Source organism: Amblyomma americanum, chromosome 2 (assembly GCF_052857255.1).
Source record: "Amblyomma americanum isolate KBUSLIRL-KWMA chromosome 2, ASM5285725v1, whole genome shotgun sequence".
NCBI lineage: Eukaryota > Metazoa > Arthropoda > Arachnida > Ixodida > Ixodidae > Amblyomma > Amblyomma americanum.
The window spans coordinates 23,701,230-23,713,502 of NC_135498.1; the positions used below are offsets into that span (position 1 = coordinate 23,701,230).

The 12,273-nt window shown below is 46.7% G+C and overlaps 1 protein-coding gene across 9 annotated transcripts in view; it reads right to left on the minus strand.

The window, feature by feature from the left end:
* Positions 1-3,197: 3,197 nt before the first annotated feature.
* Positions 3,198-12,273, minus strand: part of Nep3 (M13 family metallopeptidase neprilysin 3) — a 130,693-nt gene continuing 121,617 nt past the window's right edge. For all 9 annotated transcript variants that reach the window (XM_077653472.1, XM_077653466.1, XM_077653471.1 and 6 more), the window contains one exon: positions 3,198-8,532. The gene's annotated coding sequence lies outside the window, so the exon portion shown is untranslated. The remainder of the gene's footprint in view (positions 8,533-12,273) is intronic.

The window sequence follows — 12,273 nt, forward strand, 5'->3', positions numbered from 1 at the left end:
TTCCTACGCAAAACTAATAATAATAATAATAATAATAATAATAATAATAATAATAATAATAATAATAATAATAATAATAATAATAATAATAATAATAATAATAATAATAATAATAATAATAATAATTGGTTTTGGGGGAAAGTAAATGGCGCAGTATCTTTCATATCGGCGGACACCTGAACCGCGCCGTAAGGGAAGGGATAAAAGGGGGAGTGAAAGAAGAAAGGAAGAGAGAGGTGCCGTAGTGGAGGGCTCCGGAATAATTTCGACCACCTGGGTATCTTTAACGTGCACTGACATCGCACAGCACACGGGCGCCTTAGCGTTTTTCCTCCATAAAAACGCAGCCGCCGCGGTCGGGTTCGAACCCGGGAACTCTCGACTACTGATACGGAGTTCCCGGGTTCGAACCCGACCGCAGCGGCTGCGTTTTAATGGAGGAAAAACGGTGCACGTGTGCTGTGTCTACGCAAAACTAGTGGTGAACTGAATGCTTTCTGGAAGCGTGCCCAATCCTGACTTCTGCGGGATCAAAAGTTCAGCTGTACACCGAAATACAGTGCGTCGGTCATGAACGACATGTCTTCCAGACAAGACGATTTCAGCGTTTAGCCTCTACAATTAGCGACTCACATAATGCGAGCTCCCTCCATCGGAAATGCGTGAGCTTCGTGCCGGGCACACTGGGTGTGCATACTCATGCTACGCTTATGCTACGGGAAGCTGGTAGCGTTCAGCTGTATACAGAAGGTTGTCGGGTTGAGGTCAAGCACTTTCCTACGCTGCTCCCGTGTGTCAAGTCTCCGCGAGCTCGTCTCTTATACCAAATCAAATTGCGAACACTATCTCTGAAGACGGCGCATTGGGAAGCGGCTTAGGGCTTTCCATGTGCCTGATAGACAGGCATTGGGTAAGAATGCACGGCTGTCTCGACTAAGTCAGTGAAAAATAACGTGTGATGGGATGCTTACACGATATTGTCCGTTTATTGTCGCAATTCCTCATAATCATCCTTACTACACCCACTACAGGGCAAAGGCCTCTCCTATGTCCATCCAATTAACCCTGTTTATTGCCAGCTGCGCTCACCCTATGCCTGCAAACTTCCTAATCTCATCCGTCCACCTAACTTTCTGCCGCCCCCTGCTACGCTTGCCTTCTCTTGGAATCCACTCCGTTACCCTTAAGGACCAGCGGTTATCTTGCCTTCTCAGTACATGCCCAAGCCCATTTCTTCCTATTGATTCCGACTAAGATGTCATTAATTCGCGTTTGCTCCTTCACCCACTCTGTCTTCTTTCGGTCTCTTAACGCTACAGCTATTGCCACAATTAGCTTGCCTCAATTAGCACTTCCTATACACTTTCAACGCCAGTCACATCACTTGTTGTGCAATAGGGCGCTTCTTTTCATTTACTTGCCGCTATGTGTCGCCATTTATGGGGACCGAGGGCTTACATTATGCGGAGAGCTATTGGTATGGTTGCTTACTTACGGCTAGGTAACTGCTTCACTGTAGAGGTTGGAATTTTACGTTCGCTAATGTGTATCGGCTCTTTATTGTAGACTGAACTCAATCATACAAGCAGGCACTGTACGGTAATGACGGCTGAGTGTCGCACCCACAATCACTTCATCATCAGCAGCGTAAGAAAGCGGAAGTATGAGCTGAAACTGAAAGATGTGCGCATCTTTTCGATGTGAAACTTTCGACTGGAGACACGATTTGACAAAACGCAATATCTCGTTACTTCTGTCGCAAAGATGGCCTTGCAAGACACTCACCATTGTCTCCGAGCATCAGCGTTCGATCAAAACACGACACTGGAAAAACAAAAATAAAAAGAAAGCAAGGCTAGACCTTCCATTGCTTCAACGACACCACCGGGTCTGTTCTTTCGCTAGTGAAAGCGCTGATTGCGGACTGCCTTGTTTCGATGAAACTCCAGCCAGGAAGGACGAAACGAGATATGCGGGAGAGCCCGAACAACACTGAGCATAGACAAATAGCCAACTTACCTTCAACTAAAGCGGCTGTTTGGGCTTGTTGGTCAGTGAACATGGTAAAAGCGCCTGTCCTGTCCACTTCTGTTCGTCCTTGTTTTTTTCGCGCTGCATTCTTTTACCTTCAAGGGCGGCCGAGAGAAAAATAATCCTCGGATAACAAAAGGCTTTCACTGACTGCCGGGGTGAGCGCTTCAGCAGGCTATGACACTGCGTGGCCTTGAGGCCCACTGGCTGAAATCGCGGCAGCACTTGATAACGAAAAAGAATGCTTCAAGTGCGATTTATGCCTGAACCCCCCGGGAGCTCCACAGCAACTGGGAGCGCCCACCGCCCCTGTCACGTGAGGAAAAACTTACCCTGAAAGGGTGACCGCTACTTACTTGCTTAAATGGTTCAGTCCTTCTCGGTGGGAGCGTGTTGATACTAATCGGCCGTCATTTTGCATTATTGCTACTGCGAAGTACTGCATCTAAAAGCACGACACCTTCACATAAAAGAGTCCGTCAAGTGGCCCGTGGCCCGCAAAGTACCCTTCAATACTGATAAGCGAGGCTCGTTTTTGGGACGAAAAAAAAAAAACTGGCAATACAAGCAGAATTTTCAAAGAAGTAGCGTTAGGTACTGCGCAGCGCAGACGGCTGGGTCTGCTATAGCGCTGATATCACGTATTGCGTCTTTATTAATGCTTCACAGGCGACATCTTGGCTGCTTGCACCTTATCAGGTGCGATAAGATAAGAGCAGTAATGGTTTCTCTAAAACCGCATGCATGAGGTTGCATAAAGCGATCGTCCTCGTCTACAGCAAAAAATAAAACTAAATAAAAATAGACGAAGAGAACACCCAGGTACCTTAAACGACTGTCAACGACAGCGTGATTTTCAGCCGGCCAGTCTTATTTGTCGTTACTTGGTATTCAAAAGTAAAAGCTTCCTTAGTACGTAATGAATCGTGTTTACTCTGTTTTTCGGACTCTGCATTCATGCGTGTCGGCGTGTAGGAGAACTTGCAGTAAGAGTTTGCGAAACAAACGACTGGCCCGGCAACGAAGCTCTGTTTCCAGCTTTAGAACTGTTGTAGAGTTTCACGCACAATTTCCATGTTACGGTATCAGACGCATTAACATAGAAAAATGTATTTAAGTTCTTATGCGCCGAGTAATAAAAAAAAAACACCTCGTACAACACGATGTTATCAAACAAAGCGTATTTTATTTCGAAAACTTCACAGACAAACATAAAATATTGCCACTTACCCCGCATGATTTCGCGCTCAGATTTAAACTCTCTTTTTTTATTCTTTTTCACACAACACATAACACAAAATGTCACTTTCATTTATCATACAAATAACAACAATAGGGCAACTCTTCCTAAAGGAATTACAAAAACGGCTGAAGCACATGTACCTATACATGTGTGGAGTCGAACAGGACACTTTAGAATTGTAAAACAGAAACAATACATGAAAAGCGGAGTCAAATCACGAAAACGTCTGAAACTATCGTACAACATGGTCTCCAGAAAACATAATTAACAAACCGAACACATCTAAGTCCGGCTGACATGAAATAGCGAAACACACTTAGTACTGTAGACGCTCATATTACAAGCATATTTGAACAAACTGACTAGACATGAAAAGGTACCTCATTTCGAAAAACGAGCGACGGCACAGAAAAAAAATATAAAAAAATATTCGCAATATACGCACAGAACGTGAACGCCAGCATTGTCCTCACTTGAGTACATTGTGTACTTTGATTTCTGAATGCAAGACACCCTTTCATGCAGTTTGATTGGAGCATGTAACGAGCTGCGGTGCCGCAAAACACCAAACGCAAGCTCTCTTTGAAATTACATTATCCTTTCGCCTAATTTTACAGGCTCAGACGTCAACTAATCATGAGCTCGTCACCGTAATTATAACCTTCACAGATGCTGCAAGCGGAGTACCTGGAAATGTTTCACGTTAGCGTAGCCCACATAGTCTCCACTGTGGTCGGTTTCTGTTTTTTGAATTTTCGCATAACTCTGGCAGCGCATGACAGGCGTAGATTAGTGCTAACAACGTTAAACAAAACGCCCTCAACTGCGGCAAACTTACAATGTCTTTTAAAAGTCTCAGACCATCTCTTCTGTGAATGGAACATTCGCCTAAAGCTATCACCGGACTATTTTTGCACTTTTGACGCTCTAGACGTTTTAGACACCGAAGAATCCGCTTTCTCGAGCCTTTGGGCAGGCAAGATTACGGCCGGAGTTACACCCGACGGCTAGACAATCGTTTTATACACGCAGAAACGGCCTGAGTACTTTAAAAACGATCTGCACGCACATCAGTGATTGTAGAACATGTCTTTTTAAAGTATTCCGATAATATCGTGTTTCTGAGGTATCGGAAACAACTTACTTGAAAAGTGTAAGCAGTGTACTGTACTCAGGGTCGGATAACTTGGCTAAGGTCATCATCATCATTAGCCTGACTACGCCCACAGCAAGGCAAAGGCCTCTTCCATGTCTCTCCAATTAACCCTGCCCTATGCCAGCTGCGGCCACCGTATCCCCAAAAACTTCTTAATCTCACCCGCCCACCTAACTTTCTGCCACACCCTGGTACGCTTGCCGTAACAGATCGCAAACATACTCTACGTAGCAGGTTAATGATTTTCCATTTGCACTGTGCATGTGCACTGTAAGCTCTCTACCTGTCCAAATCTTCGTATACACCGCCTATTCCTGCGCAAGTTTGCCTTTTCTGAACGAATTTTAATAACAAAAAGTATGAGACTAATTTTTCTCAGCAGCTCCCTACATCGATCGCTGATAGCATCTTTACGGAATCGAATAGATTTCGCTAGATGCACTTTTTTCAGCTGCAAAATAAGCTCAAGTGTTTCAGTGACATTTGAGCTAGGTCAGTGCAGCGTTTCCTATTTCCAGCTTGAAGACAGCGTCGTTTACGTGCGTTGCATATCACACATGAGAATAAGGGTGTGCAGGGTCGCTCAATATTAAAGGGAACATGCGAGCGCGTGGCTTCATCTCGGTGTGCGCATGAAATAAACAATAAAGATTTTACTTTTTAACGCAATCTCTATGCGCAGAGCTGTCACTGTGCCAAGTCCTATCGACTTAAGCCGCATTTATCGTTCATCCGAAACACAATCCTCCGGAGGGGGGAAAAAAGGCGTAGACTCCGACATCTTTCCTAATACTGTAACATTCAACGTACACAACACAAGCATGAAATAAATGCACATTTCCTAAGTATACAACGACATCGAAACAAACCCACTCAACGTTATTAAATACACGCGGAAAGTGCCAGTGCACTGTTGCTGATTACACATAGCTACGAGTACACGTGTATACGTGACAGTGCCGGCTATACACACAGCCTCTCTTCTATAGCGCTGTACACGGGGCTGTGGACATATAAACAACAGCTTTGTACAATGAAACGAAATGCACGCCCCGTTATAAAAGGTACTTAATTGCGTCCCATTTTCAGCAAAGTGAATGTCAATAGTTCGGGGTGACGTCCAAGTTTCGTTTTTCTTTGGGAAACATCAATAGCGCCACAATGTGACCGTTGATCCCTGCAAAGTGCCGGTCAAATAAACGATGCACCAAACGCAACCATTCGCAGAGATGTAAAGTGCACCTGATTTAATAGAGCGCGCTTGGGTAGCGCCTGCAATTTAGGGATATTTAGGCAAATTTTCAACAGCTTCAGTGATTGATAGTGCCGATGCGGTTGCAATGCTAGGGTGCAGTCGCATCATCTCACTTGACCCAGCACATCAGTTCAAGAAGAGGCTCTTGGTAAGCTAAAAACGACACTAATAATGACACTCGGTGTTGGCAGCTGTTCACGTATTCATTGCCAGTCTCCTTTATCAGGGTCAGTTACTTGTCGCTGAACGTACTACTATACGTCACCTGCACCCAGCTGAAACACTAAGATTTCGCGACAACCCAGTTTAGCGTGAATTCCGTGACGTCTCAAAACACGTTGCTCCGCCAACTGGTGAACCCGGAACGTGTGATCACCGGTCAGGCTGCGAGATATAAGCAAAATGCCTTCCGTAACATGCTTACCCTGTTGGAGGTGGTATAATCTGGAGGGAAATGTACAAAACACATTGGCGAACGAAGAGTGTTAGCACGTTTTCTTAATGTGTTTTGACTAGGATCTAGATATGCATGAGAGAGATTGGACGCGATTTAGGGATAAAAAGAGGAATGTTGGACACGCAGTTCGATGATGAGGAAACATTTTTGCATTGTCATTTAATTCACCACATTCGTCTTGGATTAACGCAATTTCAGTCGAGCGCATGAACTCATTTGAAGAGGCGACTGCGGGACACTCAAAGTGCAAATTAAGTCTTCGCTTGAATTTGTCTGCGTCGTTACCTTTGCCTTTCCTCCTAGTCAATGTCTCATAACATGATGCCTTAAAACAACAATAACACGATGCAAGGAAATGCCTCCCGTTTCCTGCTAACTTTAAAATGGGTTCATAACGTGGGACAGAAAAGCAAGTGAGTGATATGAAAAAAAGCTACCTTCTCCACTGGCGTGAAATGTGTCGATAGTTATCGGTGGCTTGTGTGTCAACATGCTCTTAACAAGATCACAACTCCCTAATAACAAATGTGCGCACGTATCTACAACCGTGCCACGGCAGCAATGATGATATGCACGCCAGAACACGACAACAGGCATGGAACGTTCGCAAGCTTCAGCTAAGCCTTAAAACACGTGTACGCCTTGGCCCTGTGTACGCTTAAGTTGGAAGGGATTGCAGACACTAAGACCTGTTGACGCTGAGACAATGGCATTAACAACGGCAGGTTACACTGGCTTGATGAGGAAACACGCCCACACCTCCAAGAACAGAAAACAGCTTTCTCCATAGTATCTCATATGTACTGATTGAAAAGCTCGAATTTCGGCTCTAAAGAAAGAGGGAGCGTGAATTTAGAGAGCTGACAAAGCATTAATGGCCACTGCATGAGTTTCGTTGCCACTGCATGTGTTGACAGACATTCTGACAACTCCTTCCGCGACCACAGAGCAGCCATTCTCATTATTCTGTGACGGTATGCAGAGCATGCACAGGTGCTGCAAGCTTATCGCCACTGGTGGGGATTATGCTGCAAAAAGATGTGCTCCTGGAAAGAGGGATCTTGAAAACCCTAATTGGAGTTCAACGTCTTAAAGTTTTATCACTTCACAAAACAGACTCCTTACTGGTCACCTTCGTACAGGCTGTTCTGTTCTCAATGCCACCATTTATAGCAGACAGTACGTATCCCCCATAACTACCCTTCCCAGCCCTCACTTTCTATCCACAAAGAGTTTTATGTGTTCATAACATAAAAGCGTTAAATTACACTCCGAAAGGCAATGGTGCGAAGTGAGTGGCCAGGGTTCGGAAGCTTTACTCAGCGTGCTGCATAAGCGCAGCAAGTTCTTATGCTACTACTCTCCATTGGTGTGGCTGGCGCAGCATCTATAGTTATATCGAGGTCACTAGAATGCAAAAATGCTGTTACGGCTGCATCTTCTATTCATGATGGTGAGGCCACTACGGACAGGGATGGAAGGTGTTAATAGAGAAATCCAAGCAAGATTGTTTTATGTCGCGTAGCCACCGAGGTAGGCATTACGTTATAAGAGGAACACCGCCTTTACGCTGCGGGTTAAATACTACTGTGTACGCAGCCACGACGGTCATGCGTTGTGGCCTTTTGGATATAATTAAAAATTTCTGAGCAAATTAAAAATTTCTGAGCACTCACTGCATGCGCTCTATGGTGTGTTCGTTAGGAAGCAACCACTTGGGCCACGAAAAAAAAAGGAATATGCGATAAAAATCCAATTCTAGCGCTAATGACAACTTCTAACAGGTGAAGGAAGCAGCAGTTCGGGGCTGGGTTACTAAAAGGCTCTTTGGTGTCTCCCGGAATTAATCATCAAAGCCCCATGCTTTCCTTTACCCACACAATTGCTGCCGTGGCTCCGGCGGTCTTTCCTTACGGATGCCTCTGTCTTCGCTAGTACACTGCTTGCTTCTCGGGTTCGATGCTTACACACGTATGTAATATGGCGTTACGGATATGTGGACACGTAGCACGCGACAACGCAACAGCAGGTACACAACACGTAAAGCAACGGGTACTTATGTACACCACAGCAAGCGGATTAACGAGGCACAGTCTTGCACACGTAACTTCTAAATACTGGGTGTGGATGGTTGTCGGTGTTCGCGCTCCGTGTTTATCGCGGGTTTGTTGAATATGTTATCTCGTATTTACACGAAGAAAAGCCTAGCGAGCACAATCTATTCAGTTTTTTTTTTTCTCTCCTCCTATAGACTACCATTCGCATTACGAACAAAGCTCGAAGAGGTCCCGATGTCACGCAGCGAAGAGTCCGGAACGAAGAAATGCTGACCTTAGGGTGCTGATGTGAGTGTCGGGGACTCTTACGCTTTCCACACGTCAGGCCGAAGTCTGCAAGAAACAGCAAAAAGATGCATCAACATCGCATTAGACGCAGGAGTAGCCAGGTTCCTCTGCTTCTATGCTCACTGAGCCGTATACCAGGATTGTTGGTCATTTCCCTTTACGATGCGCTGCTGCATTTCTTGTTCCGGTGCAGCTTTCGGAACAACAATCACACTGTAGGGTGACGCACCTTACGCAAACAAATACATGCATCTTTTCTGAATGCAAGTATTGGACATGAGAGCCATAAAATGTAAGATCATTAACTGGTAGACGCCATGGTGTCAAGCAGCTACAAGTTCCGCGAATGAAAGCTCAGTTTCATATATCTTGTAAAAAAAAATGCAAGCATCATAATTCCAGATGGAACCAAATAAGCGTTTCTATAGACACTTCTAATAGCCATAATAATAACCGTCTTAAACCTCGAACACCTGCACAGCACCGCATCCTGTTAACTAGATATTCACGAATGCGCTCACGATGCGACAGGCGCATGGCAGACGTTATCCGGGAAAACAACGTGGGCGAAGTTCTATGCCGTAGCTGAAAGCTCTCACATTCACTTGCTGCTAAAAAAACATCGTTGCCCGAGTAGATGTGAGCCATATACGGGGCTCATATGGCACTTCGTACAGGACATGCAGGGCGTCTGGGGCAACATGGGACGAACGAGACATCTGTGACATAACGGGTCATATGGGGCATACGGTGCATATGGCGCTTACGGGAAATACGGGGCGGAATGAACACATAGGAACAAACCGGATATACGGCGCGTTCGGGATATATGAGACATACGGGCCGGACTACGTGGACTGGGTCAAGGGGTCGGGTGATAACCAACTATCGCTGTCATCGCACACTAACAGTGGATGAAAAGTCTATTTTGTTTTTGCTTGAACATATTGCTTCTATCGATTCTTTTAGTTTCCTTAAGCACTGACTTATTAAAGACAAACATCATCAAGCACTGCTGCAGTAGTAACAAAAAAGTTGGGACTGCTACAACGCTGTGCAGTCCTCGCTTATAGCCTTTTGTACCACGCGAAAATTTCAACGTCCACTCCTCAGTCGCAGTTCACGATCGTCAAGTCTAACCCTCATTGAGTCCAATTTCGTAGCTTTCAAAAGTCCCTCGCATCCCTTGACTGCTCTCGCTGAAAAGGGGAGACCGGAAATTTGCAACTACACCCGCACGGGCTATGCATCTTTTAAGTGCGGTCACGCAAGAAAATAAAAACACCGGAACAACCTCGGCTACAACGTCAGTGCCGTCTCGGATCGCCGTTCACGTAAGGGCGCAAGTGGAACGCGAAGTCAAGCGCTCTGGGCGGCGCACGAGCGCGTGCGTATACAAATCGGTGGCAAATGAAAAAGAGCTCGCCGCTGAGTTGTTTGCGAGCAAGGTGGCTGACAGAGCGAGTGGGACGACGACAGGCGGCCGGCATGCGTCTGTCTGAGAGGGCGTTGGGCGTGCGTATGTGTGTGTGCGCGCGTGCGTGCGCGCTCGAAGGCATCGGTGCCGAGCTGAGCACGACCGACCGCCGAGACCCATTAACCTCGAAAAGGCGAACGGCACGACGCGCCACGGCGGTGTGGGAACTACGCGCGCTACTGGCCGCTTGCGTTACGTCAGTCGCCTTGGTTTGCGGGGGTCATGTAGCGTGAAAGTGCTAACTTTCAACTATCTTTACCTGCGGAACCGGCCGGCAAATAAAGCGAGATAAATGCGTGAGCGGGCAACTGTTAGCATTGCCGGATGCGGAATCTGATTGTCTCAATAACAGAATTCCGCAGCCGCGTTTCAATGGAGATGAAATGTAAAGGCGCCCGTGTGATATGCGAAGTCAGTGCGCGTTAAAGACAATAACAATAATTGGTTTCTGGGGAAAGGAAATGGCGCAGTATCTGTCTCATATATCGGCGGACACCTGAACCGCGCCGTAAGGGAAGGGATAAAGAAGGGAGTGAACGAAGAAAGGAAGAAAGAGGTGCCGTAGTGGAGGGCTCCGGAATAATTTCGACCGCCTGGGGATCTTTAACGTGCAATGACATCGCACAGCACACGGGCGCCTTAGCGTTTTGCCTTCATAAAAACGCAGCCCCCGCGGTCAGGTTCGAACCCGGGAACTCCGGATCGTTAAAGATCCCCGGGTGGTCGAAATTATTCCGGAGCACTCCACTACGGCACCTCTTTCTTCTTTTAGTCCCTCCTTTAACCTTTCTCTTACGGCGCGGTTCAGGTGTCCGCTGAGATGTGAGACAGATACTGCGCCCTTTAATAATAATTGGTTTTTGGTGGAATGGAAATGGAGCAGTATCTGTCTCATATATCGTTGGACACCTGAACCGCGCCGTAAGGGAAAGGATAAAGGAAGGAGTGAAAGAAGATAGGAACGAATAGGTCCGTAGTGGAGGGCTCCCGGAGTAATTTCGACCTCCTGGGGATCTTTAACTTGCACTGACATCGCACAGCACATGGGCGCCTTAGCGTTTTTCCTCCATAAAAACGCAGCCGCCGCGGTCGGGTTCGAACCCGGGAACTCCGGATCAGTAGTCGAGCGCCCTAACCACTGAGCCACCGCGGCGGGGCTGCTGCGCCCTTTCCCCCAAAACCAATTTCATTTCATTGCAAAATACCCTCATTTTTCTTTCGCCTATCTGTGGCTTTACCACTCTTAAGTCATGAACTATCATGCCTACAAGTCCTGTTGACTGGCTGAAAGCTATCGGAGATTACCCCCTCTCCTTCAGCGCAAAAAAAAAAATTAGGCAGTAGCTTAGCTCTGGTTAAGCTGGGTATACAAGCGAACAGGTTCAGTTATGCTTGGTTTGCCGTCATGGTTATGCTTCGTAGCTTAGATAGTATTGTATACACTCTTTATCTATAGGCGTAGACTTGGTTACTCAATGGCATATGTTTACGAGTTAGACACAGAGGGTACAGTATTAAACTTCTTTATTTATTATTGTTGGACACATAGTCATGCCGTTTCTCTACAGCCATAAAGACAGCCTGGTGATCCGAGTAGTAGTCGCTCTAAGGTTTCGCTGTTGTGCAGCCAACTCCCAAGCGAGTACTTCTGGATCGGACGTATTTAGTTTCTCAGCTTTTCTGCGTAGTCTAGCAGCAGCCGCACTCTCCTTCCATTCCATGTCGAGTGCGCACGCCTATTCCCTTCCCTTCTATGTCGAGTGCGCACGCCTATTCTCTGGCAAGCGCATTATATAGCCTCCTTGCGCATGCACATGACGCACATGTGCAGTAGCGCGCGGCTGCGCCGAAAGGTCAGGCGACGGCTGCGGCAGCGGCGAGGAGCGACCACCTGCGCGGCGCGTGATGTCACTCGTTTTCGCGCATGCGCATAACTCACCAGTTCGGCTCACGCGAAGCTCGGCTCCGACCCGCGTAGTGAAGCTTTTCGCTACAAAAAACGAAAATATTTCGAGACACATGCGATGCATTGAGGAACGCGTGCGTACGCGATGAATAGGCATAAATGGAATGCCTTCTGAAAGGATCTACGGTTTACATCTCGCGTTAGTTCTCGCAGCCAATGGTGCGCCAAAGAAAACACCGACGAGTTAATTCGTCATCCGTAACATTTTACTGCACTCGGAGAAGCCAGCGTTCAGCGCAACAGCGACGAGTCTATCGTCGTGTTTGCGTCGGTCGATTTCTATGCACAGCGAACGAGACACGTGTTCGATATCTCCGATGCGCCTCGAGCTGCTGACGCTGTC